Source organism: Phycodurus eques, chromosome 13, assembly GCF_024500275.1.
Source record: "Phycodurus eques isolate BA_2022a chromosome 13, UOR_Pequ_1.1, whole genome shotgun sequence".
NCBI lineage: Eukaryota > Metazoa > Chordata > Actinopteri > Syngnathiformes > Syngnathidae > Phycodurus > Phycodurus eques.
In genome coordinates this window covers 18,827,922-18,854,372 of record NC_084537.1, presented here as the reverse complement: position 1 = coordinate 18,854,372, position 26,451 = coordinate 18,827,922, and the positions used below count along the sequence as shown (strand labels likewise).

The following is a 26,451-nucleotide window of genomic DNA, read 5'->3' as shown; positions in this document are numbered from 1 at the left end:
ACGGATAACTTGCCGTCAAATGACCGAACATGCAGTTTTTTCAGAATGTGGGAAGAGGCTGCATTCCCTAGTCCATCCATTTCCTATACCGTTTGCCCTCTTAAAGGTCAGCGGTTAGCTGGACCCGATGCCAGAGGACTTTGGGCGAAAGATGGGGTACATCCTGGGCACATACAGAAAAACATCCATTCACACCTACAGACAATTAAAGAGTCTCCAATCGATCAAACATGCATGTTTTTGAAATATGGGAGGAAGCGTCATTTTCTATACCGTTCTATATATATTTTGTTTGTTTGTCATGTGTCAGATGTCAGACTTTCGTCCGGCCGCACGTGCCCTCAGCCCACCTCGCAGGTAATGAGGTTATATCGGGACATGGAATCTGTCGTTGGGGAGAAGATTATGCTTCATCTTGCCTCTCTCGAGGTGGCAGCCCTGACAGGGGGAGAAGAGTGAGGAACAACAGGTGAGCGTTCCGATCGATTGCCAGCTGACTAGCGAGGTCCATTATAGTGACAAGCCAGAGCTGCAGCGCGATGACCTGCACTCAGACGATGGCCTCATTACTACCTGCGGATCCCTCACTGGGACCATTCTCTCTTGCTCGCCCCCCATTCTGTCTCTCTCCTCACTTTTTTTCCCCCCTCAACATCTCTCTATGCCAATCAGTGGACTGGATTTGACGCTCAGGTTAATGTAAGTCGCTTGAAAGTAGCAGAACCACACACATTATGCTCACGTTGTCGCCCAGAAATGTTTCAGATTTAAAAATGTGTGTCCTATCAGCTGCGATAAGGAAACAGACACCATGTGAAATATTGCCCACCCCTCACCCTGTCTCTCAACAGATAGGCTATCTGCTCCACTTACACCCCCCCCCCCCCCCCCCCCAACTCGCCGTTCTACTGGTTATTTTCAAATCCTCAGACCTTGGAAGACTTATTTATACCCTCACCGTAGCCCCACCCATCCTTGCTTGCTCGCTTGCTCAGCAGTGCAGCTGCAGATAGGATTTACCTGCCATCGAGACAACCTCCAGACTATCAATTACCACCGTTACACATTGTAGAATCACTGTTCTGTGGCTCCCCTAACTAGAAACGCATACACGCAGTCAAGACAGGCAGGAAACTGTAGGAAATTCCCCTCTTAAGATTAGTTGTGGCTTGGCTGTAATATTTTTACCAACCGGGGCTTACTGTCAATGAAGCTAACTGGTTTTCAGACTCCACATAAACGAGCCAAATATTTTATTGTTAGCTATTAGCCTTCTCAGGGTATTTAAACTCAGAGGGGCAAAGAAGCCTGAATTGATACGTAAGACGAAATGTGCTGTAGTCTATCACAAACCTACGCCTGTCATACATACAGTAAATACAGTAAACACTTCTAGGTGGTAAATGTAAAAGTAAAACAATAAAACGAAAAACAGTAGGCACAGCAGTAACCGGAGATGCCTTCTTGTGCCACATGACCACGTATTCTTACGCTACAGCACAAACTTCATCATTGCACGGCGTTTGTAACTTGAAACTTTGCATGTCAGAACTGAGGCTGCCTAGTAATCCATTGACTTCTGGACAATTTAATTCTTCAAGGAACCTAACATGCATGTTTATGGAATGTGGGAGGAAGTCTGCGTACCCAGAGAAAACCCACACAAGCACGAAAAAAAACGCTCAAACTTTACACATGTAGGTTGCAGCTGAAATACGAACCCAGAATCGCAGAACTGTAAGGTAGACGTTTTAACCACCGTACTGCCTGCCGCACACAGATATCTCACCAAATTCTTCCTGACAGGTCATCTCGTTCTCTTGACAATTATTGGGCCGAACACTGCGGCCGTCATGTGGGAAAAGAACCTGTCACTCAACCCCCTGCCAAGATCCACCCTGACATCTAAAGAGCCTCCTGTCGGGTCAGCAAACGAAAAGCCATCACGGTCATCAAGCCGAAGTCATTCCGTCGACTGGTTAAAAGTCATCCCGGTCTAGCTTTGTTGGGGCCGAAGGCGTCCCTTTTGATCCCAGAGGCTGGAAAACCGTGCAGGAGACAGACATCAGGTAAGGGGCCAGAGGCTAACGTTTCCCATTAAACCTGCGTGAGGACAACATCCTTCCGTGGTCACGTAGGGAGCTTGTAAAGTAAGATCTGAGGCAAGGAATTCCTTTAGTGGGAGTCATCGACATCCTGCAGCAGGCAGCAGTAATGCAGTGATCATTAGGATAACACATACAGGTCAAAAGCCATGGCCCAATGTTAATGGGAATGTCCGTCTTGACCCTTTCAGATGAGTTTCCCCGCGCCCCATTTGCATGAGCAAAACCACGACTCAAGTGCCGGTGATACCTCCATTTCCTAGCAGCGCTTGTTAGGACGAGTAGGGCAAGCAGAGTCTGCCGTGTTTACTAATGTTGAAGCAACGCCTTTATCAGGGAAGAGATTTGTAGGGGAAGAGGCAGGGGATTAGCCAGGCAGACAGCATCCCCGCTGCAGGGTTGCAAAGCGCTAATCTCTAGAGCTAGAAGGGGGAGATCCCGATAAAGATTTGGTGGTAGGTCTGGACTGCTAAAACGGGGGAAGGGGGTAGCCCACGTTTTACTAGTGTTGTTTCTCGAGCACGGGAACAAGGTGGTTTTTACGTAAACTATATTGCCTGTCACGTTTTTGCCAGGAGCAATAAAGACTGGATGAGAGTGGAGTATTTTATTTTTAAAAAAAAAACATTATTTGGATAAATTTAGCGCCAGAAAAGTAAAGCATATCGTTTCCGATTGTCCAACAGAGGGTATAGGTGTTTATCTGTAATTATGACCCCTTACCGAGACATGTTTAGTGACTTCTCTTGTCAAAATAGCCTCATTGGAGGGTTCTATTTCTCTAATCTATTTCTATTTCTAGGGTATCTATTTCGCTGCCCTCACCTACGCATTTAGCTCCACTTCTAGTCATTATGTTGACTTCTCACTATAATGTACGGTTTGGTTCTAAAATTTTAGAACCAAACCGAACCAAAGCACGAAAAGGTTGACTGATTGGCTGTTGTCACGCATATTTCTGCCGCGCTTCATCGAAAATGCTTACAGATGATCACCGTAATCGATATGAAATTTATCGCAATCACTAAATGCGATTATACAGTATAATCGCCCAGCACTAGCACAAACACAACACTGCTCAACACCAAATGCATACCATAGTTACAGTGAAGCATGGTGGTGGCAGCATCATGCTTTGGGAGTGTTTTTCTTCAGGTGGAACTGGGGCCTTAGTCAAGACGGAGGGAATTATGTACAGTTCTAAATACCAGTCAGTGTTAACAGAAAACTCCTTCCTTGCCTTCTGCTACAAAAAAAAATAAAAACATTGTCAGGAAAAGTCTATGAGAACGTCCGAAATGTATTTGGGGTGAGTCTGAGGAACTTGAAATGATGGCAGGCGTGTTCTGACTAACATTTAACATGAGTTTGAATGTGACTGGTTAAGTCTGAAGACAGTCATAGCCCCAGTTATAAGAGGGTGTACACATTTGTACAACCACATTATCTCAGGTGTTTACTTTTAGTTCCGCTCTCTAAATAGTTTTTTTTTTATTTGAGTTGTACAGCTTATAGATCACATTAATGGTGGATTTCTTTTTAAATAATTAATTTTAGTCTTTTTTTTTTTTTAGCTCACAAAAACCTGGCATTTGAACAGGGGTGTGTAGACCTTTTAATAGCCACTGTAGTTCTTGCCTTGTTACCCTCTATCTCGCCCTAGCCTCCGTGCAGAATACCTCACGGACGCAGAAATGGCTCGTCAGCCTCCAGCATCCTTTACGGGGCCCACAGCGGACCAAAAAAGCAGCGCGCAGGATATAAATAAGTCAGGCGTACTAATGAAACCAACATCCATCCATCTTGCTAAAACAAAGGACGGACTTCGTAGTCAAGCAGAAAAGGAATAGGGAAAAAAAGCAAAACGTCTCACAATACAAGGATGGAAATGGGATGCTATTACATACAGTAACATTTTAATGATAGTCAGACTGTCATGTTTTGCTGCGCTACGCTGGGCCGATGAAAATTAGGTCATAACTCGCCGAAGCAGCGACAGCGGGAGCTGATAAAGTAATCAAGCAGAACGTGGAGTCGACAACCGGCATTTGGAGAAATTGGGAGGGCCCGGGCGCAAACGAGGGGTGTTGGGAAGCGGCGGGATAAATCTGCCAAAAGATACTATGCTGCCAGAACCAAGCGGCGCATAAATCAAGACGACTTTTCCATTTTTATTTGGTTTAGCAACATGAACTGGAAATCAGCCTACAGGGGGGAAAAAAGAAAAAAAAAAGAAAAAAAAAATGCAGCAGTTGGAACATGTCAAGACATCACAATAATTCATGAAATGGGACGCTGGTTTTATATTTTCTACCGACTAAGTGGATTCATGTTCCTAGTGAGTATCTAATATTTTTAGTATTTTTATAATAATGAACTTACTGTCACCCAGGTCATGGTAATATGTGAAGGTTGAATCGAGGCAACTGGGCTATTTTTGTTCAATGAATTATTATTATTATTATTATTATTAAATCTTGTTTTCCAAAAGCGGTGGCCGACTAGTTAGAGCGTCTGCCTCACAGTTCTGAGGAGTGGGGTTCAATCCCCGGCCCCGCCTGTGTGGAGTTTGCATGTTCTCCCCGTGCCTGAGTGGGTTTTCTCCGGGCACTCCGGTTTCCTCCCACATCCCAAAAACATGCGTGGTAGGTTAATCGAAGAACTCTAAATTGCCCGGAAGTGTGAATGTGAGTGCGAAAGGTTGTTTGTTTGTATGTGCCGTGCGATTGGCTGGCAACCAGTTTAGGGTGTACTCCGCTTCCTGCCCGACGACAGCTGGGATAGGCTCCAGCACGGCCGCGACCGTAGTGAGGAGAAGCGGCTCAGAAAATGGACGGATGGATGAATGTTTTCCGAAAATGCTCTGAAATGACTTACTTAGGCAATTATACTAAAAGGCTAATGATATTCTAATATTTTACCTTTGTTGCCTTATATTTGTAATTTACTTTCTTCACATAATATGTTTTTCAATGTTTTTGCATTTTTACCTTACATATACAGTTTTCTAATATTTTTTCTTTTGTAATTTTTTTGTAATTTTAAAATGCTTGTTAATGTTACCTGATATTGGCAAATGTTCCAATTGTATTTTCCCATATTTGCCATATTTGGGAGGAGGGAGAGGACAAGAAATATTTGTGTAGCCTATTTCCCCCCCTATATTTAAGTATTTTGTGGTAACAGTTTATTTTTAGAAATTTTTCAAATGTGTCTACTATTTATATATTTTTTCACATAACGATATTTTTCCCCAATATTTTGAAATGTTGCCTATTTATCTAACAAATGTTGTATTATTTGTGTATTTTTTCGTGTGTTCTTAAAACTTAAAATAGTTTTTTTAGTATCAACGACTATTCATATACTTGTTTTCCTAATATTTGTGTATATTTTGTTGTTGTTGTGTTTTTTAGATGTTGTTTGTAATATTTTTGAGCATTATTGGTTTTACCTGTGCCTCTCCCATTAGCAAATCGCTGACTGCTACTTCCTTTTAGCAGTTTCGTGATGTCACCGATATCACTGACATCTGGGATAAGTATGCTCACTGTAATGGTGACGTGAACATTTGTGTAGATTTTAGTGGCACACATGGCCTTCCTTTAGTAAGTCTGTCAAAAATACCGTGCATACACAAACCATTACCTCACTTTGAATACATTTCTCATTACCCTCTTGCCGAAATGGCATTCCTGTCGTTTTCAGTAATACTGGCTAAATGTGAACGTATAGCACAGACCTCTTTTGGCCTGTACTCTTACTCCTGTACTCTATGAGCTCGATGCTATTCCTAGTCGTGATCTTAGTGGTAAAGCAGCATTTTCTTCACCCCTTCATACATCTCATCCCAGCAACCGTCACAACGAATGAGGCTGCACGCTCGGAGCGAAATGTCACAACTGTGCCCGGAAAGTGACTATCAACACAACTAACACATCCGCGCAGTTGGTGGCGGCTGATTGAAGTTGAGTATTATGCGTGACTATCTGGCACATTCAGCCCCCTCTCACGCTCTCGCTGCATCAACATGTTATTTAGCGCAGCGCAGGGAGACTGGCAATTAGGCCTCGTCATCACAAAGCAGTTACTTTTGACCTTGTCGCCGGCGGGCAGTTTAATTCCTGGCGCAAAAACCAAACCACTGACTTATTTGAGGAGGATCACAAACATGGCTGTTCTACATCAAAGCGTCGGACGCTTATTAGGGCTGCAAATTAGGGGTGGGAATCGCAGAGGAACTCACAGTGGTGAAAAAAAATCTAATTAATTAGAGTCTGCAATTAACTGCATTTTTATCCAATAAAAGCATGTGAGCTACGCTTTTCGATTCCAATCCATTTTGGTCGCATGCTTTTGAACCTTTGCCGGTCGTCAAAATAAATTAAAGGCCTCTTTGTCCTCCCGCGGCCGGCAACGCCCGCATTGCATCACGTGACCGACAAATTGGCCCGCGCGGCCCCTCTGCGTCATTTGACGCGCACACAGCAAAAATTGTTGCTGCGCGTAGAATGCCACGGAGATCATCTCTCGTGATTGGTCCATTTTAGTCACATGCTGTGATGATGTAATCAGCGTTCCTCCCGGTTCCATGTAGAACCTAGGCCGGCGCCTTCTCGATCGATTTTGCAGCATAATTAAACGCATCACCTGGTCATCCAGGTCCATTTGTTTTAACAGACTCTGTTCCACGGTCGCCATTGTTGTCGCTTTGTTCCTTGTTATGGAAAGGAAAGGAAAATCAGCTACCGGACATGGCCCAAAAATGCAGAGGAAACGCCACCCTGTGGCGTCCGAGCCAATACCAGCCCTAGCGACACCCCTGACTTGCGCTCGAGTATAAAAGCAAACTGCGTGCGGGATAGCCGCAGTGACGTCAGCGCGGTCGCCGTCCGTGCGAGTATAAAGAAGCCTTAAGAAGGCATCAAGGGTGGACTAGGGATGCGAAACACAATGTTAGCAAGAAAGCAACGTCATGTGTGTTACTTCCAAATGTTACTGAAAGAAACTAGCCTCGCTCATACCAGAACGATAAAATGTTAGCTCTGGTGTCCACTAAAGGTGATAGCGTAGAAAATACTGTTCACTATTTTTAAAAATGTTTTCTGTAGATTATTTTCTAAGTTTCTAATATTGTTTTTTTGAAATACATTTCTTACCTTGTCTTTTTTTCAAATACTACTTTTTTCACTTGTCATTTTTTTCTGTTATCTTATTTTTCATCAGAGATTTTGTAAAAATATATTTAGATATTTTCTATTTCTCTCGCAATACTTGTACATTTTTTTTTCTAATTGTGTATTTTTGGCAAATCATTTTTCAAGTACAGGCAAGTATATTCTTAAATACACACAGTTTTAATATAACTATTATTTTCTAATATTTTGGTTGCAAGTATAGGTTTTTTAAATGTTCAAATATTTTTCATCCAAGAATTTTCTTCTTTTAAAAAAAAAAAAAAAGAAAAGTCAAAGTCCTGGCCCCCTGTATATTATTGTTAATGTAATATTGCAATACAGCGAGGAAGGACACGTATAATAAAAAGATATCGAGTGTTGACAGAAATGGAGAATATTCTTGTTCGTGATTTTTGTTTGACCTCAGTTCGCAACAAAATCAATACTGGATGACTGTGTATCGATACTGTATCATAACAGACAGCGATAAGTCGCCATATCGATATTTTGCTTGGCCTTTGGCCATTGGTATGTGATTCTAACGCAGCCATCTCTGATGTCCCAACGGAGACTAGAGCGATTAGATGAATCCATCATGCGTTAATAGGCCATTAAACATCTACCCAAGTCACCCATGATGAGAAATCAAGTTAAATGGAAAAATCCATGGGCTCCCGTCCATAATTACGTTTGAGGAATCCTACAGTGGAGGAAAATTGACAGATTGCCTGTGCGACATAGGGTGATGAATTCCAAAGGAAGGCCTTCAAGTCGGAAAAGGGATATTTGTTTGTACAAGATCTAATAAAGATAAGGACACACTTCCTCTGATTCTGTCCTGGATGTCTCTAGTGGTTCCCCAGAAAACTACTAACAACTAACCAAGGCATTGTCGTAAAAAAGTGGCATGAAGTGTCACTGACCGGCTTGGCGGAGGTGAAAAGGGGGGATGATGACCCACAGGTCAGCCTGGGGTGGACAGGAATGGGCTTTGTTTAAATAAATGGCCGTGGCTTTTTGTCTTCTTTGTTTAAGCAGCTCAACAGACATTCTAACGGACATCTTGAGGTTGTTGGGGTTTTTGTTTTTTGCCTCAAGGTCGTAGCTTAACCATATGTCAATACAAAACGGCTTTTACGTGTTTTTACTTGTGCAGCTCACAAATCCAGCGATTATGTCTTGAGCACTCCCCCAAATCCAAGTGGTCAGTCATAATGTACTAAGAATACTGACGGGTCCCTTACTAGCAACAAGGCTAACACTGTCCCGTGTTTACAACTGGTTATTAGAGCCTGTTCCTTAAAATATAACAATAAGAAGGCTAAGCTTTTGAGTGAAGGTTATTCTTTGAGGACCCAACAGCTTCCCAAGAGCAAAATATGTGGCTTTCAAGTGCTTCCCCCACTGCAAACAGAAAGGGCTAACACTGTCCTAACGATTCCCATGTTTACATGTGGTTATTAGAGCCCGTCCCTTAAAATATCAAATAAGAATGTTAAGCTATTGTGTGAAGTTTGTACTTGTGAGAACCCAACATCACCCAAAAGCTAACGTTTTGGCTTTCGAGCCCCAGCATCCTCACTTCTGGAAATAGAAAAGGCTAAAACTGTCCAAAAAAAAACCCCTCCCATGTTTACATCTGGTTAGTAGAGCCTGTTCCTAAATATATACAAATAAACGAAAGGCTTTGCATCAAGGTTGTACTTTGAGGTATCTACAGCTCGCAAAAGCAAAATCTGTGGCTTTCGAGCATCCACCTACAATTAACTGGGATTTCAAAGTCTCTCCGTGTCCCCCTTGGACTGACATTCTTGTCGTTGAAATTCTAGCCTCTAGATTGCCCGGGGAGATAAAGGCAACTGGAAAAGCAGGTTGTTTGGCCCCGGCAAAGGCCTTAACGTGGCAGAAACAGCAGGGTGCCTCACCTTAGCAGCGGTAGCTAGGGGACATTCAATGGCCCCCGTCTATTCAAAGTCCTCTTGAATAAATTCGGGGAGGGCTCACGGCAGACGGGGCAATTTGCCAGAGAGCCAGCCAATAAGGCTAAGCCAAGAAGAGGTTAAACTATTGTTTTGCCTTAACAAGCAAGAGCGAGCAAGGACAAAAGGGAAGCGCACAAAAAGACAAAGGAAGAAAATACCTGACTGCTCGAGTGTGACACATCAACTTATTTGTTACTTTTACTACGCGGATTAAAAAAAAACTTTTCCGATTGCTCGAGTAAGCCACGCAGCAACAGTTACCCCAAAATGCACCTGCACCAGATCTTCTTCCAGTCAGTTTCCCTTTAATCAGAAATTCACTAATAATGTTTCACTTACCCATTCATGTCATTTACGAATAAATCTTGCTTTAATTCCTTTTCACTTTCAGGCACTTATTCCAGAGAGAAGTATGTTCTAATCCCAGGAAAGGCAATCCAATGGTATCCGAGAAAGGATTATCCCTCAGAATATTCTTCAAGGTGCTCTTCTATTATTCCATAAAACAGGGGAGGGGAAGAAAGTAGCCTACTTCCTCGTGTTACAATTCCAGCCGGAGAGCAGTGTCGGGTTTGGGAACGATCCTTCAGAGAGCAGAGCTTGTTCACACACTGAGAGGGTGCTCAGCAATGGCATGGGAGAAGCCAAACCCACTGTGATGTCACCGGTGTCAGATTTCAGTGTGCAGCGAGGGGAGGAGAGCTGGGGCCTTACCTTGTTACACCATGACCAATGGCAGACAAGCACGCAATACACCTTAATGTAAAATTAAGCGGCAAGGTATGGTGTGACAACACGTGATGTTATGTTTTTTTTCTTTTTTAACTTGTGGAAAACTGCCAGCATGCCTTATTTATTGGGCCCCTTCCAGACAGGGGAAGCTGATGAAATCGAGCCCATACGCAGGCATGAGATGATAAAGCAGACCTTAAAAATAACTTCGGAGTGGCGTCGTTACAGTAGAAATTCGAAGTGCGACCTTGACGCATTCCCAGGGACGTGTGGCAATCTGACACATGTTGCAATATATATAAAAAAAAAAAAAAAAAAATCTCGCAAGAATTCAAAGTATCTATCTACAGTGAACATTTCAATTTTTACCCAAAATGGGAGTTAGGAATCTCTTAATGTCAACGCCATGCCCGCAAGGCAATGACAAAGATTCTAATGTTTTACAACTTTGCATCGCCCATCTGTTTAGTATACGTGCTTCAATTTTGACAAGACTCAACTCAGAGCTTGCTCAAACATCTTGTGTGTGATGAAGATCCCTCCTGAAGAGTGCCCCCTACTGGCAAAAATGTATAGTCTCAATCACTTGTCTCCTGACTGTCACATTTGCATGAACAGTGGTCGAAAGGGTAAATATATGCAAAATACTATTTCAGCAGGGTGGTGTTGAATGCACGCACAAAAACACAGTCCCCAAACACACTCATACCAACTCCCTGTGGTCAAACTCTGCGAGCCACAGAGCTAATCATCCACAACAGATGTTCAAAAATGTTCAGCTGGATTTATGACGGAGCTCAAAGGAATAGCCAAGTCAGCCTCTGGGTACTCTTCCCCCCTCCTCTGTCCTACAAGGACGAGGGATTGCACCGAGAGGAGGATGTCAGCACAACTATTCTCCCCTCCCAAAATTCCCTTGCTCTGTGAGACTCGCCATCCGAGACGACAGCGCTTTAATAGATCACAAGGCCTCGGGACCTTGAGGGAAGTTTGCTCATTTATCCCGGTAATACCGCGTGGACTGTAACTTGCTTCAACCATGTTCCCCCGTCCATGTAATGATTTATTTATTTTTTTTTAAATCACTGGCATTGCTGACGCTGCAAGCCACGGCCAAGACAAATGCTTGCAGATGATGCCATTCATAATATCATGCGGTACTGGGGATTTAATAATGCATTAAAGATATTAATAATCACTGCATTTAGGTTCCTCCTACAGTCCAGCGGTTGAACTACGCCACACCAAAAAAATATCCTGAGAATGCAGTTTAGTGAGCGGTGTTGTTAGCTTTTTCTTTGGCTTTTTTGTGACACCACCACAGAAGAGCAGTGCATAGCGAAGATAGCTCCGCATGCGTCTCTCTTCTGGTTGCTCAGTGCAATACACTGTAGCTAAGTCGACAATAACAATAAAAGAACGGCATGAACATAGGATGGTAGAAGCTCAAGGCAAAGGTACTTCAAATCAAAGATCTTAATCAAACTTGTCGAGGGCAATTGTCTTCTAAAGGATTGGCTTTGCTTTTACTTTTTCGTGACGCTACCACAGAAGGTTTGAGGCAAATCATATACTGCTCAGTACAATATGGCTAAGACAACAAAAAAATAATAAAAGAAGGGAGTTAACAATGGATATGATTTGATGTTTTGTCGACGCGAAGTAACTCACCTCTGCACGATGGTCACCACACTGTTAAAGCTACCCAAAAAAAAAAAATGTGTTTATTGCATCTTACATTTATTTTAACACTGGTTGCTTTTGTTTTCGAATGACTGTTCATCTTAAAAGTTAAATCCATGCATCAGATATGAGATGCATTTCGTCTTAAAGGTCCTATAGCGTCCAGACGGCCTACACTAACAACTTCTCTTTATCATTTTTTTTACTCAAAAAAATGAAATTATTAGAAACAGATATTTTTCGACACAAACGTTTTGAGCGTTCATCGATTTTATTCAAGCTATTTTCACCCATTTAACTCATTCAGTGCCAGCCCTCCCAGTTCACATGGATATTTGACTTCTAAAGCAGTCAGTGGCACCGAATGTGTAAAATTGGTTAGTATTGCGTAAAAATAGACTCAATAATAGACTTCTCTTGCCGCACGATTGCCACCGCCTCATCAAAGTTTGCTCACCAAATTTAGCACTTATTTCTTTCATGTTTAACGCACTTGTGGTTCTTACATCTGCCCCACAGTTCTCATGTCAGGGGTTAAATTTCATGGCTCTGGCCTTCCTGTGTAGAGTTTGCATGTTCTCCCAATGTTTGCGTGGGTTTTCTCCAGGTATGTCATTTTCCTCCCACATTCCAAAAACATGTTTCTTAAGTTAAAGACTTCATTGTCCATAGGTGTGAATGTGAATGGTTGTTTGTCTATATGTGCTCTGCCATTCACTGTCCAGGTTGTACCCCACCTTTCACCCAAAGTCAGCTGGGATAGACTTCAGGTCACCCGCAGCACGAGTGAGGATAAGCAGTATAGAAAATGGATGAATGGATGTAAAGAATCTTGAGTTAATTACATGGAATCCTCATGTAATGTGACATGCCGTCTAAGCAGAAACCTAATTTTAATCGGGGGGTTTTGTCTGGTCTGCTCTGAACAGCCGTAAACTCTCTGAGCAGGTTTGTTCGCCTGTTTGGCTCCCGTCAATCGTAGCAACGGTGCAGCGCCACCGACAAAGTACAGCATTTTTAAACAAGTCAACTAAAAGATTCAAACTGCTTATGATGGGTTTCTGCTAAGCAGTAATGTCGAATGTCTCCTAGGCTTAAATTCCATAGCGGGGAAATGGCGAAGTGCAATGTGTTCTACATTTTTCCGTATCGCTAACAATGAGCGACAGCTTAATTTCACTGGAGGCTGCAGATGTGCCCATGCAGCAAGAGCGGCAATTGTTTTATCTCAAACTTTTTATTCTGGCTTTGAACAAAACAGGATATCGGTCATCTGATTAAACTGTAATTATAATTTCGCTCATTTAAAGTCCTAAAATCGTAAATCACAACTATCTGCTAAACATGGGGGAGGGGGGACGACGTGTTGGAAAGACAACTGGTACAGAATTTTGGGAACCTGCCATCACATTACAAAGACACGAATGTGCAAGGGAAAAACTTCAGGATAACAATTATCACCCACGCACCCCTGAGAAAAGAAGAAGAAAAGGAACGTCTGCTGCAGATGTAGTGTAGGTGTGCCGTGTGTTCACTCACAACGGATCTCAGCGCCATAAACGGTAAAAGGAAAGATTATAAACTGGTGTTCAAAGACAATCAGTACCTTCAGGATTTCATGATGGCGGCAATTCTTGCAAATTCAACCAATCCCCGCAATGTTGGACAACTTGTCATCATTTTCAGCAGACTTCGTGACCGGACCACCTCACCAGGGAGGCATCCGGGAGGCATCCAGGAGGCATCCAGTTGCTGAATGTTCTCTATGAAAAACTGTATTGTACCATGTTGTGCAATGTTGTGTTCGACTTCTCGACCGCAAAACATTGGTGGACAATGGCTGAAACTCAACATACCGGATATTGTTTTTATGTATTGATTTGTGTCATAAAATACAATCTGGTCTCCACGGTGATGTTGTCAATGAGCTTTTGTAATATTAGCTACAAAGTATATTTGACACCAGCAGAGGGAAAGTAGTGAACTATTGGTTAAGAGAAGTAGGTAATTCGGGGGATTTATAAAAGAGTTTCGTTCCTACGGCAGCACGAAACCCGAATTTGCAGTTGGAATGTGTCGTCGTCTATCACTAGCCAATGCTAACGTAGTAGTAAACTGAAAAAACAATATGTAGGGCAGTAATTGAGTGTGCCGTGTGACGATATACACACAAAGTAGTTCAGTGTGCGCCATTTGTAACTTTGAAACATCGTATGTCAGTACTGTCGTACATGTATTCATGTTGTTTTTTTTGGGGGGGTATAAAACATTCGGTACGGTACAGGGGAAGTACAAAGTTCTTAAAAGGACCATATTAGGTAAGGGACAGGAAGTCCAAGTGCCACATGGCTACTCCATAAACAGTGCAGCTCAGCCTAGGGGCAGGGAGGCTAGCGACACCCTTTCGGCAGTACATCAACCTTGTCAACCCGCTCGAAAAAACGGTTTGAAACTAGCACAGTGCAAACTCAATTTCCAGCGGCATTGAAACAGCTTCTCCCATGCTCGTTTCATGTCTTTATGTCTCAAAAGTGTTCTCTGTCAATTGACTGTCTGTTGTCGTACTACAGCGGCTCCAACTACCGGAGACAAATTCCTTGTGTGTTTTTTTTTTGGACATACTTGGCAAATAAAGATGATTCTGATTCTGATAACAAATGCCATTGCTTTTGTTATAGCATAATAATTCAAACAGTTCAAACTGATACTGTTGCACCTGTCAGAGACACAATGCTGTTAATTATGTCAGAAAAGCTATTACTTTGAAAAGTTTACATTCGCCTAAAAGCTTTAACTTGTTTAGAAAATGGGGATGCAAATTCAGTCTTTCTGAATCTTTCTGAGTCTTTCTAATGTGACCTTTAGTGAATTTATTTGACGAGTAAACCTGAAAACGCAGAGGGGCCCTTGCGATCATTCCTAAAATGCTAAATGAAAACTGTTGCCTCGGGTGAGGCCCTTTTACTACTTACCCCACCCCCACGTTTGAATAGGACTGCACAGACCACCACCGACATCCCCACCAACCCCCTCGACAAAGAATGAATTTATTACATTGTGACAAGCACCCATCCCCCCGCTCATTCCACAACACTGAAAAAGGGGTGACAACCTTTTCAATTCGAAGGCAGCCCGGCAGCCTTAGTAGTGCGATTCAAACCGGTGGGGAAACAATGCTTGAAAGATCGCCGAGGCTGATGAACACCTGGATCGAGCCAGACAGCTCTGCTCGGCGGTGGAGGAATAGAGTCATTGTCTGATGGGAAGAGAGTGCGCTGGAGGCGCCGGGACGGGGGTGAATCTTTATCAATATCACTGTCTGCGCAAGCCTAACAAGTCCAGTCTGCCAAAACACGCTCTCGCAGTTCAGGAAATAAAGCCTCCTGGAGAGACAGGCCGGGGTCGTGCAATGACGCAGCTGACAGAAGGAAAAACCTGCTTCACAAAAAACAAACAAACAATCTAGGCTTCATTCATCACCTCTGTGTTAGAACAATAGAATTTAAATTCCTCCCGTGAACATGACTCAAATGTGCCTTTTTTTTGGTTTGTTTGTTTCTTACTCTGCAATTGTGGCTGTGTGCCAGGGAGAAAAATGCTGACCTGTGTAATAAACGGTGAGTTGTGAAAGTTAGTGTGCTGCTGCTGCCGTTTCTGATGGCCCTCTAACATGAGCGCTATCTCATCACGGCCAAAGACACAGCTGTGCAACACCTGTTATCCCCCCTCCGCTCCCCTCGGTCCGCCAGAGTCGCTGTTTACTGACGCTTGGCTACTGCTCTTGTTAACTTGTTACCTAATTTCCCTCAAGGCTCCCACGGAAGAAGTGTGTAGCTCCTACAGACCATGATTGACAATGACAAAAACTATTGAGAGATTTCCAACCAATGGGTTCCAGGGCTAAAACTGGTGCTTTGCCAAAACTATCACCAGTCCTTTGCACTTAGACCACCAACCACGAAAGAAGAACCAGCAGTTCGGTACCCGGAAACTTAACTGCACTGACTGTTGATAGAGATACACGAGCATTACATTTGCATTTCACAAATTCATTTATTCACCTTTTTTGTGTGGAACCTATCAGCTGTTCCTTGAAAAACTCACCTAGTCTAGAAATGCCCAAAGATACCACAAGATGGTTCCTCAAGCCCTGGCTAAAAGGCAAGATGTAATTGGTGGTAGTATACTGAAGAGATGCATCACGACTGTTTTAAGATCTTTGTGTGTCGGGGAAGAGCTAAGTTTAGCCCGGGTTATGAGAAGTTACAGAGGATCTTCACCGTGTGTGAATGCTTTTGCTTTGCTAAGTCACGTTCCATTTTTTTCAAAAATGAAATCACGAAAATCGATCAAGTTTCGTCTTAGATGTGTTTGAAATGACAGTCTTTGTGCCACAAGGCATCCAAACTTCCAAAAATTACGCGGAAGAAGAAAGAGTAATAGTAGAAGAAGAAATCGAAGAAGCAAGGCTAGCGGTTCGCTTGTCTGGTAAGTAAATTGCATTTGCAAACGCTTCTTTTCATTTTTATTGTGGTGAAAGATTTGTGTTACTCTTCTACTTGTGTCTTCAGCGAGGCTCCTACTTGGCGATCGTTTTGTTTGACCTCACAGTCATGGAGTCAGTGGCTTACTCCAACTCGGTGCTGACCACACACACCAAGATTTGCCAACGGAAAAACTGAACGGGTGAAACATTTACAATTGTCGGCCCAACCGTTTTCCAAGCAGACTGGAAAGAAAAACGCACGCACTCAAACACACCACACCACAGGATGATCGCGCAAAAAAACATTTGGCAATCAAACTTTTACTGATTATAACTGGGAAAGGGGGAGGTGGGGTGCTCAAATGAGGCCCAATTGTCAGTGTGTGTCAGTTCGTTTTGGAACTTTGCACTAAGCTTCACGGCTGAACAAGTTGCCGCCCCAAAGCTCGGCTCCTAGTCATCCTGGAATTAAAAGCCATATCTGGTACTGGCGTTGGTGTATGGGGGCAGGGTGAGTAGTGGTTCACTTGTATGAGGCAGAACTGCCCCCTAATAACAAGCAAGGGTAAAGTATTCAAGTCTTGAGCCTCACTGTGTTTTGACAAAACCAACTGACAGATATTGAATCCCCTGGGAACTGTTTTAAAGTGTGTGGGGGGGAGCAATGGTGTACACTCTGAGTATTCGTTCCCAATTTTACATATCCATTAAAGAATTGATTGGAAAAAAAAAAAAAAATCCACCACCCAGAAGATCAAGGGTGCACTTTGAACCCTCAATTCTTTTGCCTGCGCTGTCTGCTGATAACCCTGGCTCCTGCATAATACAGGAAAGTTTGTATGGCGACAGGATGTGTGAGAAATGACAAGGACAATGGTAAAAACTGATAAGGCAGGCTTCACTGCGACCGAGCAGGTACAAATATGCATATTTATGTGTCATTGTTCCCTTTCCACAGATGTTGGCGTGCCTCATTTGCAATATATTGACTCGTGGGTTACAGGTTAAAGAGTGCAGGGGAAGGGAAACAAGATGAGAAGGGGAAGGTTGGATGGGGGTTGACAGGACGGAGGGGTGCACATCTTTTCCCGCTACTCACTGAAAATCAAAAGCAACTAGCACTCTAAATTACAGTCTGCTACTGACAACCAACACACCCTCCAAGGGAAACGGCGGAGAGCATGCCGCCAAATGCGCGAGACAAATCATTTTTATCCGGCACCCCGGCAGGTATTGACAAACTGGGGATGCATTTAGATAGCCCAATTAAAACAAGGGAATGAAGCACCGCCGACGCACCGTGCCCCACTCTCTGCCCTCTGGCCCCCCTCTGCTCCTCACGGAGAGGTTCTTACTCGCATTCGACGCACGTGTTCGAGGCGGGCCGTACTTTTCGGGGTGAACTACATATTACAGATGGTGACAAAAGTGGCGTGACATCATTTTGCACCACACACCTCTTGTTTGCACAGCTGTATTGCAGAGATAATGGCTGCTCCCGCTTTAAGGGTAGTCCCAATGGGCGGTGAGGCATACAGCCAGTGTGCAACACAAAGGCTGCGGGGCAACACTATACAACATCAAAGGCTAAGTTAGCGATCGATGATATGGATGTTGGTTCCCATTTATCCAAACGCATCTTAGCAGGTGACCTTCAATGGCCTCCTCCTCCTACCCCCAAATCCGCCTTCTTTTTCGCTCGGTCTTGTATTCACTCTGGTTCACTGAAAAGAACCTCAGCACCGGTACGCAACATTTACGAGCGGAGGTGTAACGTTAAGTCAAAAATCACGGTTTGGTATGTAACTTGGATTTAAGGTCACGGTTAGATTCACATTTGGCACAGTAAGGGAACAAAATGCTAAGCATAAAACTCCTTGTCTTTTGCAAGAATAGATTTCCAGGGGTCGGTTTACGCTCTTGACTTTGTATGCAAGTCGGGATGCTGCCGTAGTCTATCAATAACCTACGCAAACGCATTAGTAAAGACATAATTACAATAAAAATATTTATGAAACAAATATGTAGGCCATAAACATCAAACATATCAAATGAAAAACTGTTTGAACTAAGCATGCCTGCTTGTGCCGTGTGACCACATACTGTTCTTACTCCCTGTAACCACAAAAAAATATATCATGCTTGTACTGTCAAAAACCGACATCTGATATGAAGCAAAACAAATTGCCAGCAATAAATTTTCCAATAAATAAAACATTCTGAAACTAAATATATTAAACCATGAAATGAATCATAAATATTCAATATTATAGAACGTTAAATCTTTTCTTTTTAGGAAAGTTCAACATTAATAGATTGTCTTCTGAATGGGAAACGAAGCATGTAGACAAGTGTAGCTGTAACAGTTTGAACAGTTTTAATTATTAACACCAAGGGCAATTGTTATTGCTTCGGCTCCATCTGCAGAGCCAAGGAGAGGATTTTTAAATTACACTGGAAGTTGTGCTTGCCCTGTGCAAGTTTTAAACCGTTTCAAAAAGTTTGACGTATTGCCAAAAGCAAATAACGCTAGGAATGACGTCCAATACCCAGAGGCTACGCACACGAGCTGCACGGTGTTAGTTTACAGACTAAAACAGATTAAGACGTGGCTTCGCTCTATTCAATACTAGGTCACTAGTTAACAAATCAATGTCGATCGATGAAGGACATCATTATGACCTATGATCAAGGCTTTTTGCTCCTCATCCTTAGATCAGACTACAGGATTTTAGCCCCGATATTGGCCCGATTATGTCGCGGTCGACTTCACAGATCGGGCCCAACATATTTTGTCAGGAACGATGAAACTTCTTGTAGTGTGACATAATCCACGACCAACGATTTGACCCTACGACGCCAAAATGAGAAGTCTAGCATGTTAGATTTTTTTGGGATATCTTCCGTGTAGTGTGACATATCAACGGCAAGAGCGCACGTCGATGTCGATTCTGTGTGTTCTCCTCCAACATATCTCCCCCAAAATGAGAATTAGGTCACTTGAACAATGTAGTGGAGTGAGATTCAAAGCAGGCAAACAAATTCTATTCTGTCTTCTACATTACCTCTGAAGCACCTGGATTGACAAATTAAGCTTTTATCAGCACAGTGAAAACAAAAGCAGCAGCAATGCATTCTGATTAAATATAAACAGGGGTCACCGGCACAGATCGCATCTCGACTGTTCACAGGGAGAGAAACGAGGAAGGCTTTTAGCGGGAGGTTCGAGCCCCAGGGAGCAGCGCCGCCTCAGTCAAAAGTCGACACTCTCAGTCTCTGACAAGCCTGCCTTCCAGATACTTCCCCCTCAATAGTTTTCTGCCTCGTGCTGACGATAAGACGCTGGTACTCAAGAAGACAAGTTGCCTGACTGGCTACAGTGAAGAGTGTCAACTGCTGCTTTAACACTCCCCAGCTGCACGACTTCTCCCTGTCACTTTTGTATTGCACTTCAACCGAAGCGAAGAAACCCACCGTGCTGCGGCTCGCATCTCCCGAAAAAGCCCTCGCCAGGGTCATTTTCAATGCGGGCTGTCTCCTGATGATGCCTTGTGTTTTTCCAATAATGTTTCATTAGCATGCGAGAAAAGTGACAGACGCAAATTAACTTAAGCATCGGAGACCCGTTAGCAAGTCTTGCATCACAACAAATCTCAGGCTCAAAATTATTCGCTGAACTGTTGAACTTCCACGTTCACTTCAAAACAAATTTTCCCAAAGGAAATAATGTAAATTCCTTCCAGGATATCATAAAACCTTTATTACCGGCAGAGGCACTGTTTTAAGTCCCGTTTTAATGCCCTTAATGGTAATACAACTGTAAACAGAAGTTAAACAAATGTACAATGACACTAAATTAAAGTAAAATTACTCAAACTTTGACAATGCTTTACAGAGAGGGAAAAAGGAAGGCGTTTGCAGTGAGATACTGTTAACCTGTGGCTGGAATATTCGGTACGGTAATGAGGTATACAGAGTTCCAAAGTGTTGCTACAAATCCACGCCATCAAAAAATAACAGTCAGCTTTGCATTAAAAAATAAACAAAGTCAGATGTCACACTGAGAGGTTTGTCACTAAATTGAGACAAAATCATCATTAATTCAAAGAACAATACTTTTTGTAACATTTGTTTGGCGGTGTGTTGTGAGCGTTTTCTACTGTAAAATATGTGCCTTGGCTCAATAAAGGTTGGGAAACACTGCCTTAATGTACCCAATGCGAAGCTTCTCCTCACTCGGGTTGCGGGCGTGCTGGAGCCTATCCCAACTATGATCGGGCAGGAGGCGGGGTACACCCTGAACTGGTCGCCAGCCAATCGCAGGGCACATCGAAACAAACAACCATTCGCACTCACATTCACACCTACGGGCAATTTAGAGTCTTCAACTAACCTGCATGCATGTTTTTGGGATGTGAGAGGAAACCGGAGTGCCCGGAGAAAACCCACGCAGGCACGGGGAGAACATGCAAACTCCACACAGGCGGGGCCGGGGATTGAACCCCGGTCCTCGGAACTGTGAGGCAGACGCTCTAACCAGTCGTCGTATGTGTGTGTGTGTGTATATATATATATATATATATATACACATATACATACATATACATATATATATATATATATATATATATATATATATATATATATATATATATACATATATACATATACATATATACATATATATATACATATATACATATACATATATATATATACATATATATATGTATATATACATATATACATATACATATATATATACATATACATATTTATATATACATATATACATATACATATATATATACATATACATATATATATATACACATATACATATATACATATACATATATATATATATATATACATATATATATATATATATATATATATATATATATATATATATACACACATATATATATATATATATATCTCTACTGCTGCTTTAACACTCCCCAGCTATATATATCTCTCTCTCGCAAGCTCAATCCTGCTTGGACATGTGAAGTTGACGTGCAAATATTAGGCCTTTACCATCTTTTTCCAGCGTTAACTATTGAACTCCAAGAAGAAGAAAAAAAACAAGTAAAAATGCATTCCTAATACGCAACTAATCCTTTCAGGGTGGTGAACATTCACGTGAGAGATGAAAAGCTCGCCAAGTGAAGGGAGTAATCAATCACTCATGCTATTTCGCTTCAACATGGGGGGTGCCTTTCTTGGACGGCGGCTTGACTGACTCCAAGATAATAGCCCAGTGTTGCCCAAAGAAAATGGTGGCAATGGAAAAATAAAGGAACAAGTTGTGGGATAAACACACCTTTGGGCTCCAAAAGTGAACACTACTTGGAAGCGAGGCGGCTACTAAATGTGGGAGGTGATAATGAGATGCGTCCATAATGTTTTCTAAACATAAATAACAGATCCTCAGAAGAACTCCTGACCACTCGACTCTCCATTAACCAAGCACAGCGGGGGATGACAAATGCACTTCAAGCGAGGCCCAAAATAATTACAGGGATGAAAAATTCAACACAAAGCTTCTTCTTATAGCATTGCTGCCTCATATATTCATGGAGAAAAGACGAGTGGGTTTCACGTGCGTACTAATGGACGAAGAAAGGAAACTTCCGGCCTCCCCATTTGAGATATTGTAAGAGCTGCAAGGTGTAATACTTACCTCTGGTGTTTCTGACACATTAAATCAATAACTGAAAGCGTCTGGTCTTTAGAAAAGAGAGATCCATTGGGGGGGGGGGGGGGGGGGGGTGAATGAACAAGGTAGTACAGATCTCAGTTTAAGAGAGCCAAGAGGAACATTCAAAGCCCACTGTGGCTCATCATGGGTGAATCTTACTATGTATCTTGGAGTAGAGAGTTCTTTGAGGCGTGAACAAAAGGCGGGGGGGGGGGGGGGGGGGTGCTATTCATATGAGAAACGTAGAGTAGGAAACAAATGACCTCACCACCGAGCTCCACATTGCATCTTTTCACTACATATTGTGCGTTTCAATTAATATCTAGAGGTGCAACAATTAATCATTTATTTGACAATGAATCGATTCTCAAGTTAATAGACACTTAAACAACTGAAATAAATGTCGAAATATTTGTTGAATATTCTACAACCCCGATTCCAATGAAGTTGGGACGTTGGGTGTAAGCATAAATAAAAACAGAATACATCCATCCATTTTCTGAACTGTTTCTCCTTACTAGGGTCGCGGGCGTGCTGGAGCCGATCCCAGCTATCATCGGGCAGGAGGCGGGGTACACCCTGAACTGGTTGCCAGCCAATCGCAGGGCACAACCATGCGACAAACAACCATTGTCACTCACATTCACACCTATGGGCAATTTAGAGTTGTCAATTAACCTACCACGCATGTTTTTGGGATGTGGGAGGAAACCAGAGTGCCTGGAGAAAACCCACGCAGGCACGGGGAGAACATGCAAACTCCACACAGGCGGGGTCGGGGATTGAACCCCGGTCCTCAGAACTGTGAGGCGGACTCTCTAACCAGTCGTCCACCGTGCCGCCAAACAGAATACAATGATTTGCAAATCATGTTCAACCTATATTTAATTGAATACACTACAAAGACAAGATATTTCATGTTCAAACTGATCAACTTTATTCTTTTTAGCAAATAATCAAAATAATAATTAACTTAGAATTTTATGGCTACAACACATTTCAAAAAAGCTGGGACAGGTGTCAAAAAAGACTGAGAAAGTTGAGGAATGCTCATCAAACACCTGTTTGGAACATCCCACAGGTGAACAGGATAATCGGGAACAGGTGGATACCATGATTGGGTAGAAAAGGAGCTTCCCTGAATTGTTCAGTCATTCACAAGCAAAGATGGGGCGAGGTTCACCTCTTTGTGAACAAGTGCGTGAGAAAATATTTGAACAGTTTAAGGACAATGTTCCTCAATGTAAAATTGCAAGGAATTGAGGGATTTCATCATCTACGGTCCATAATATCATCAAAGGGTTCAGAGAATCTGGAGAAATCACCGCATGTAAGTGGCAAGGCCAAAAACCAACATTGAATGCCCGTGACCTTCGATCCCTCAGGTGGCAGTGCATCAAAAACCGACATCAATGTGTGAAGGATATCACCACATGGGCTCAGGAACACTTCCGAAAACCAATGTCAGTAAATACAGTTCGGCACTACATCCGTAAGTGCAACTTGAAACTCTACTACGTAAAGCAAAAGCCATTTATCAACAACACCCAGAAACGCCGCCGGCTTCTCTGGGCCCGAGCTCATCTAAGATGGTCTGATGCAAAGTGGAAAAGTGTTCTGTGGTCCGACGAGTCCACGTTTCAAATTATTTTGGGAAATTGTGGGCGTCGTGTCCTCCGGGCCAAAGAGGAAAAGAACCATTCGGACTGTTATGGACGCAAAGTTCAAAAGCGAGCATCTGTGATGGTATGGGGCTGTTAGTACCAATGGCATGGGTAACTTACACATCTGTAAAGGCACCATTAATGCTGAAAGGTACATACAGGTTTTAGAGAAACATATGCTGCCATCCAAGCAATGTCTTTTTCATGGACGGCCCTGCTTATTTCAGCAAGACAATGCCAAACCACATTCTGCACGTGTTACAACAGCATGGCTTCGTAGCAAAAGAGTGCGGGTACTAGATTGGCATGCCTGCAGTCCAGACCTGTCTCCCATTGAAAATATGTGGCGCATTATGAAGGGTAAAATACGACAACGGAGACCCCGGACTGTTGAACAGCTGAAGCTGTACATCAAGCAAGAATGGGAAAGAATTCCACCTACAAAGCTTCAACAATGAGTGTCCTCAGTTCCCAAACGTTTGTTGAATGTTGTTAAAAGAAAAGGTCATGTAACACAGTGGCGAACTTGACCCTGTCCCAGCTTTTTTGGAACGTGTTGCAGTCATAAAATTTGAAGTTAATGATTATTTGCTAAAAACAATAAAGTTTATCAGTTTGAACATGAAATATCTTGTTTCTGTCGTGTATTCAATTAAATATAAGTCGAAAATGATTTGCAAATCATTGTATTCTCTATTTATTTATGTTTAACACAACATCCCAACTTCATTGGAATTAGGGTTGTAATTTATTGAGATACAAGTATAATTTGTTCCAGACTGCCTCAGTCCTTGGCTTTTGGCTGCATATCTCCATGATAGTCATTTTACTTTAGTTTTAAACTCTATCTTCACTTGACATAAATGATAATACTGCTGTATTATTCCAAGTATGTGTGGATACAAGGTGTGTGGAGCCAAAGTAATAACAAATTCCATTGTTTTTCTTTGTACAGCATAAGCATATAGGAGGAGTATATAGTAAAGTATATATAGCAAAATTTACACTGTTCGAAGTTCAAAAGAAAAGACATTATTGACGTCGTACTGTCCTGAAATGAAAAGATTTATGTAGTTATTTTTCATTGGATACATGATTTTGTGTGATTGGAGAATTTACTGCTGGTGGTTTGCAGTTTTCCATAGTTTATTTTAAACGTCAGTCAATCTATCCTTGTTTACGCAACAGATATTCACTTTTATGTTTTGCACTTTGGGCCATTAATGTACCAAATGCAAACCCAACCGTGACTTTGCAACCAAGGTACTGTAAGTACTGAACCATGATTTTTGGCGTACCTTTACACCTCTTGCTCGTGCAAACTACAGCCTCCCTTCCATCTGCAGTTGAGTTAGAAGATGACACGCACGTGAAGAAACAAAATCTAAATTTACCGCTAATTCTGAGCTTTTGTCCCAGTTTTTTTCACCAGGATTTAGATCTACATTCCAAAGATTTACAACCCATAGGGGAATTGGCAAACACTGTTGAACCAGCTACGAGAAGAGCAGGAGATAAATCGTCTGTACTTTTCGTCTCGTTTGTCTGACAGCGTTGATTTATGATATTAACGGCTACATCTAGGCCACGTTTATCGCTGGAGCCTTAGCAAAACTGTGCTCTTATTGTGCTATGAATGGTGTATTGTGTACACAGTGACAATAAAAAAGGACTCGCCAGGTTTGCCATGTCAAATTGCAGTCTATTGAATAAAGGCACCGGTGTAGCAGCGCATATGCAGATACATATTGAAATTCCGCCGCCGCATGGCCGATTTAAGTCATGAAAACAAGTCCGCCACTGATTTAAAACCCACCCCATTCCCCTTTGAGTTACTATGCAAATTAGTCTACATGTCACACACTCCCGCCTTAATTGGCAATTTAAATGAGGTACGTAAAAAAGGCATTAAATAATACAAGTGGAGGAATGAGAAAGACTCTGGGGGCAAAATATGACAAAAATACTCAGTGCAAGTTGGCCCAAATTGTGGTTATTAAAAGTGACTAAGTTGTCATATTAATTTAATCCTTAAGTAAACTCATTTCCAGGCTGTGCGTCAGCCACTCTCCAGCGTACATTACCAACTATTATCATACATTTATCAGAATGACCAGTCGCCTTTATACATGTGCAGACAACCACAAAAAAAACAAAAAAAACATTGGCTTTCATGTTGAAACAAAATACAACTAAAAGTCAAACCAATCGCCATTCCAAGATGTCTGACAAGTCATGAAACGGAGAGGAAAGCGGAAGCAGTTTCTCTGATCATATCAGTGCCAGTAATTAGGCACCACATGTGATTAATGTTAGCATCATCTCGGTAAAATCTCCTCGTTTGTGTTTATCACGTGTGGTGGCATTGTACAAAAAAAATGAAAAGAAAAACAAGCAACTTGATGACCTTTTAATTCATCAATGTTTACCTTGTGCATTCATCGTCCTTGGTGATGGCGCTTTAATTTCCAAGCAATAGTCACCGCTCAATGACTGCAGCTTTCCACTTGTGTTGAAAATAATCAGCGCAGACAAGAAAACAGCATAAACACGCATTGACCTTTCAAGTGTAAAAGGCGCATATAGTGTTACAAAATGTGAGGGGACAGTTTATAAAAAACAAAATAAAAAATAAAAAGTGTGACCACCAAATGGGTGGTTACAGATTCGTTACCGTAACCTGACCATTGAAACAATCCTATACAAATACCAAGTGGGGCTTTGACAAGGGTGGAATGTAGGACCACAAGCACACCCTGCGGAGGCAGCGCTTTACCGGCACCGCCATTTGTTACACTCTGGATTCCCATTACTTGAGAACCAAGCAGTCGCCTGGGAAATCCATCTGGCGGTGTCAGGTTGATCAAGCAAAGATGGAAAAGGAGGCGAATGATCTTGCAAATATCGCCACAACT

At 42.4% G+C, this 26,451-nt stretch overlaps 1 protein-coding gene across 14 annotated transcripts in view; it reads right to left on the bottom strand.

Moving 5' to 3' along the window:
• LOC133411507 (receptor-type tyrosine-protein phosphatase F-like) overlaps window positions 1-26,451 on the bottom strand; it is a 216,458-nt gene that overhangs the window by 147,656 nt on the left and 42,351 nt on the right. For 13 of the 14 annotated variants that reach the window (XM_061693982.1, XM_061693986.1, XM_061693985.1 and 10 more), the window contains exon 1: window positions 9,604-9,910. The exons of the other annotated variant lie outside the window; for it this stretch is intronic. The gene's annotated coding sequence lies outside the window, so the exon portion shown is untranslated. Of the gene's footprint in view, window positions 1-9,603; window positions 9,911-26,451 lie in introns of those variants that run through there. 14 annotated transcript variants of the gene reach the window in all.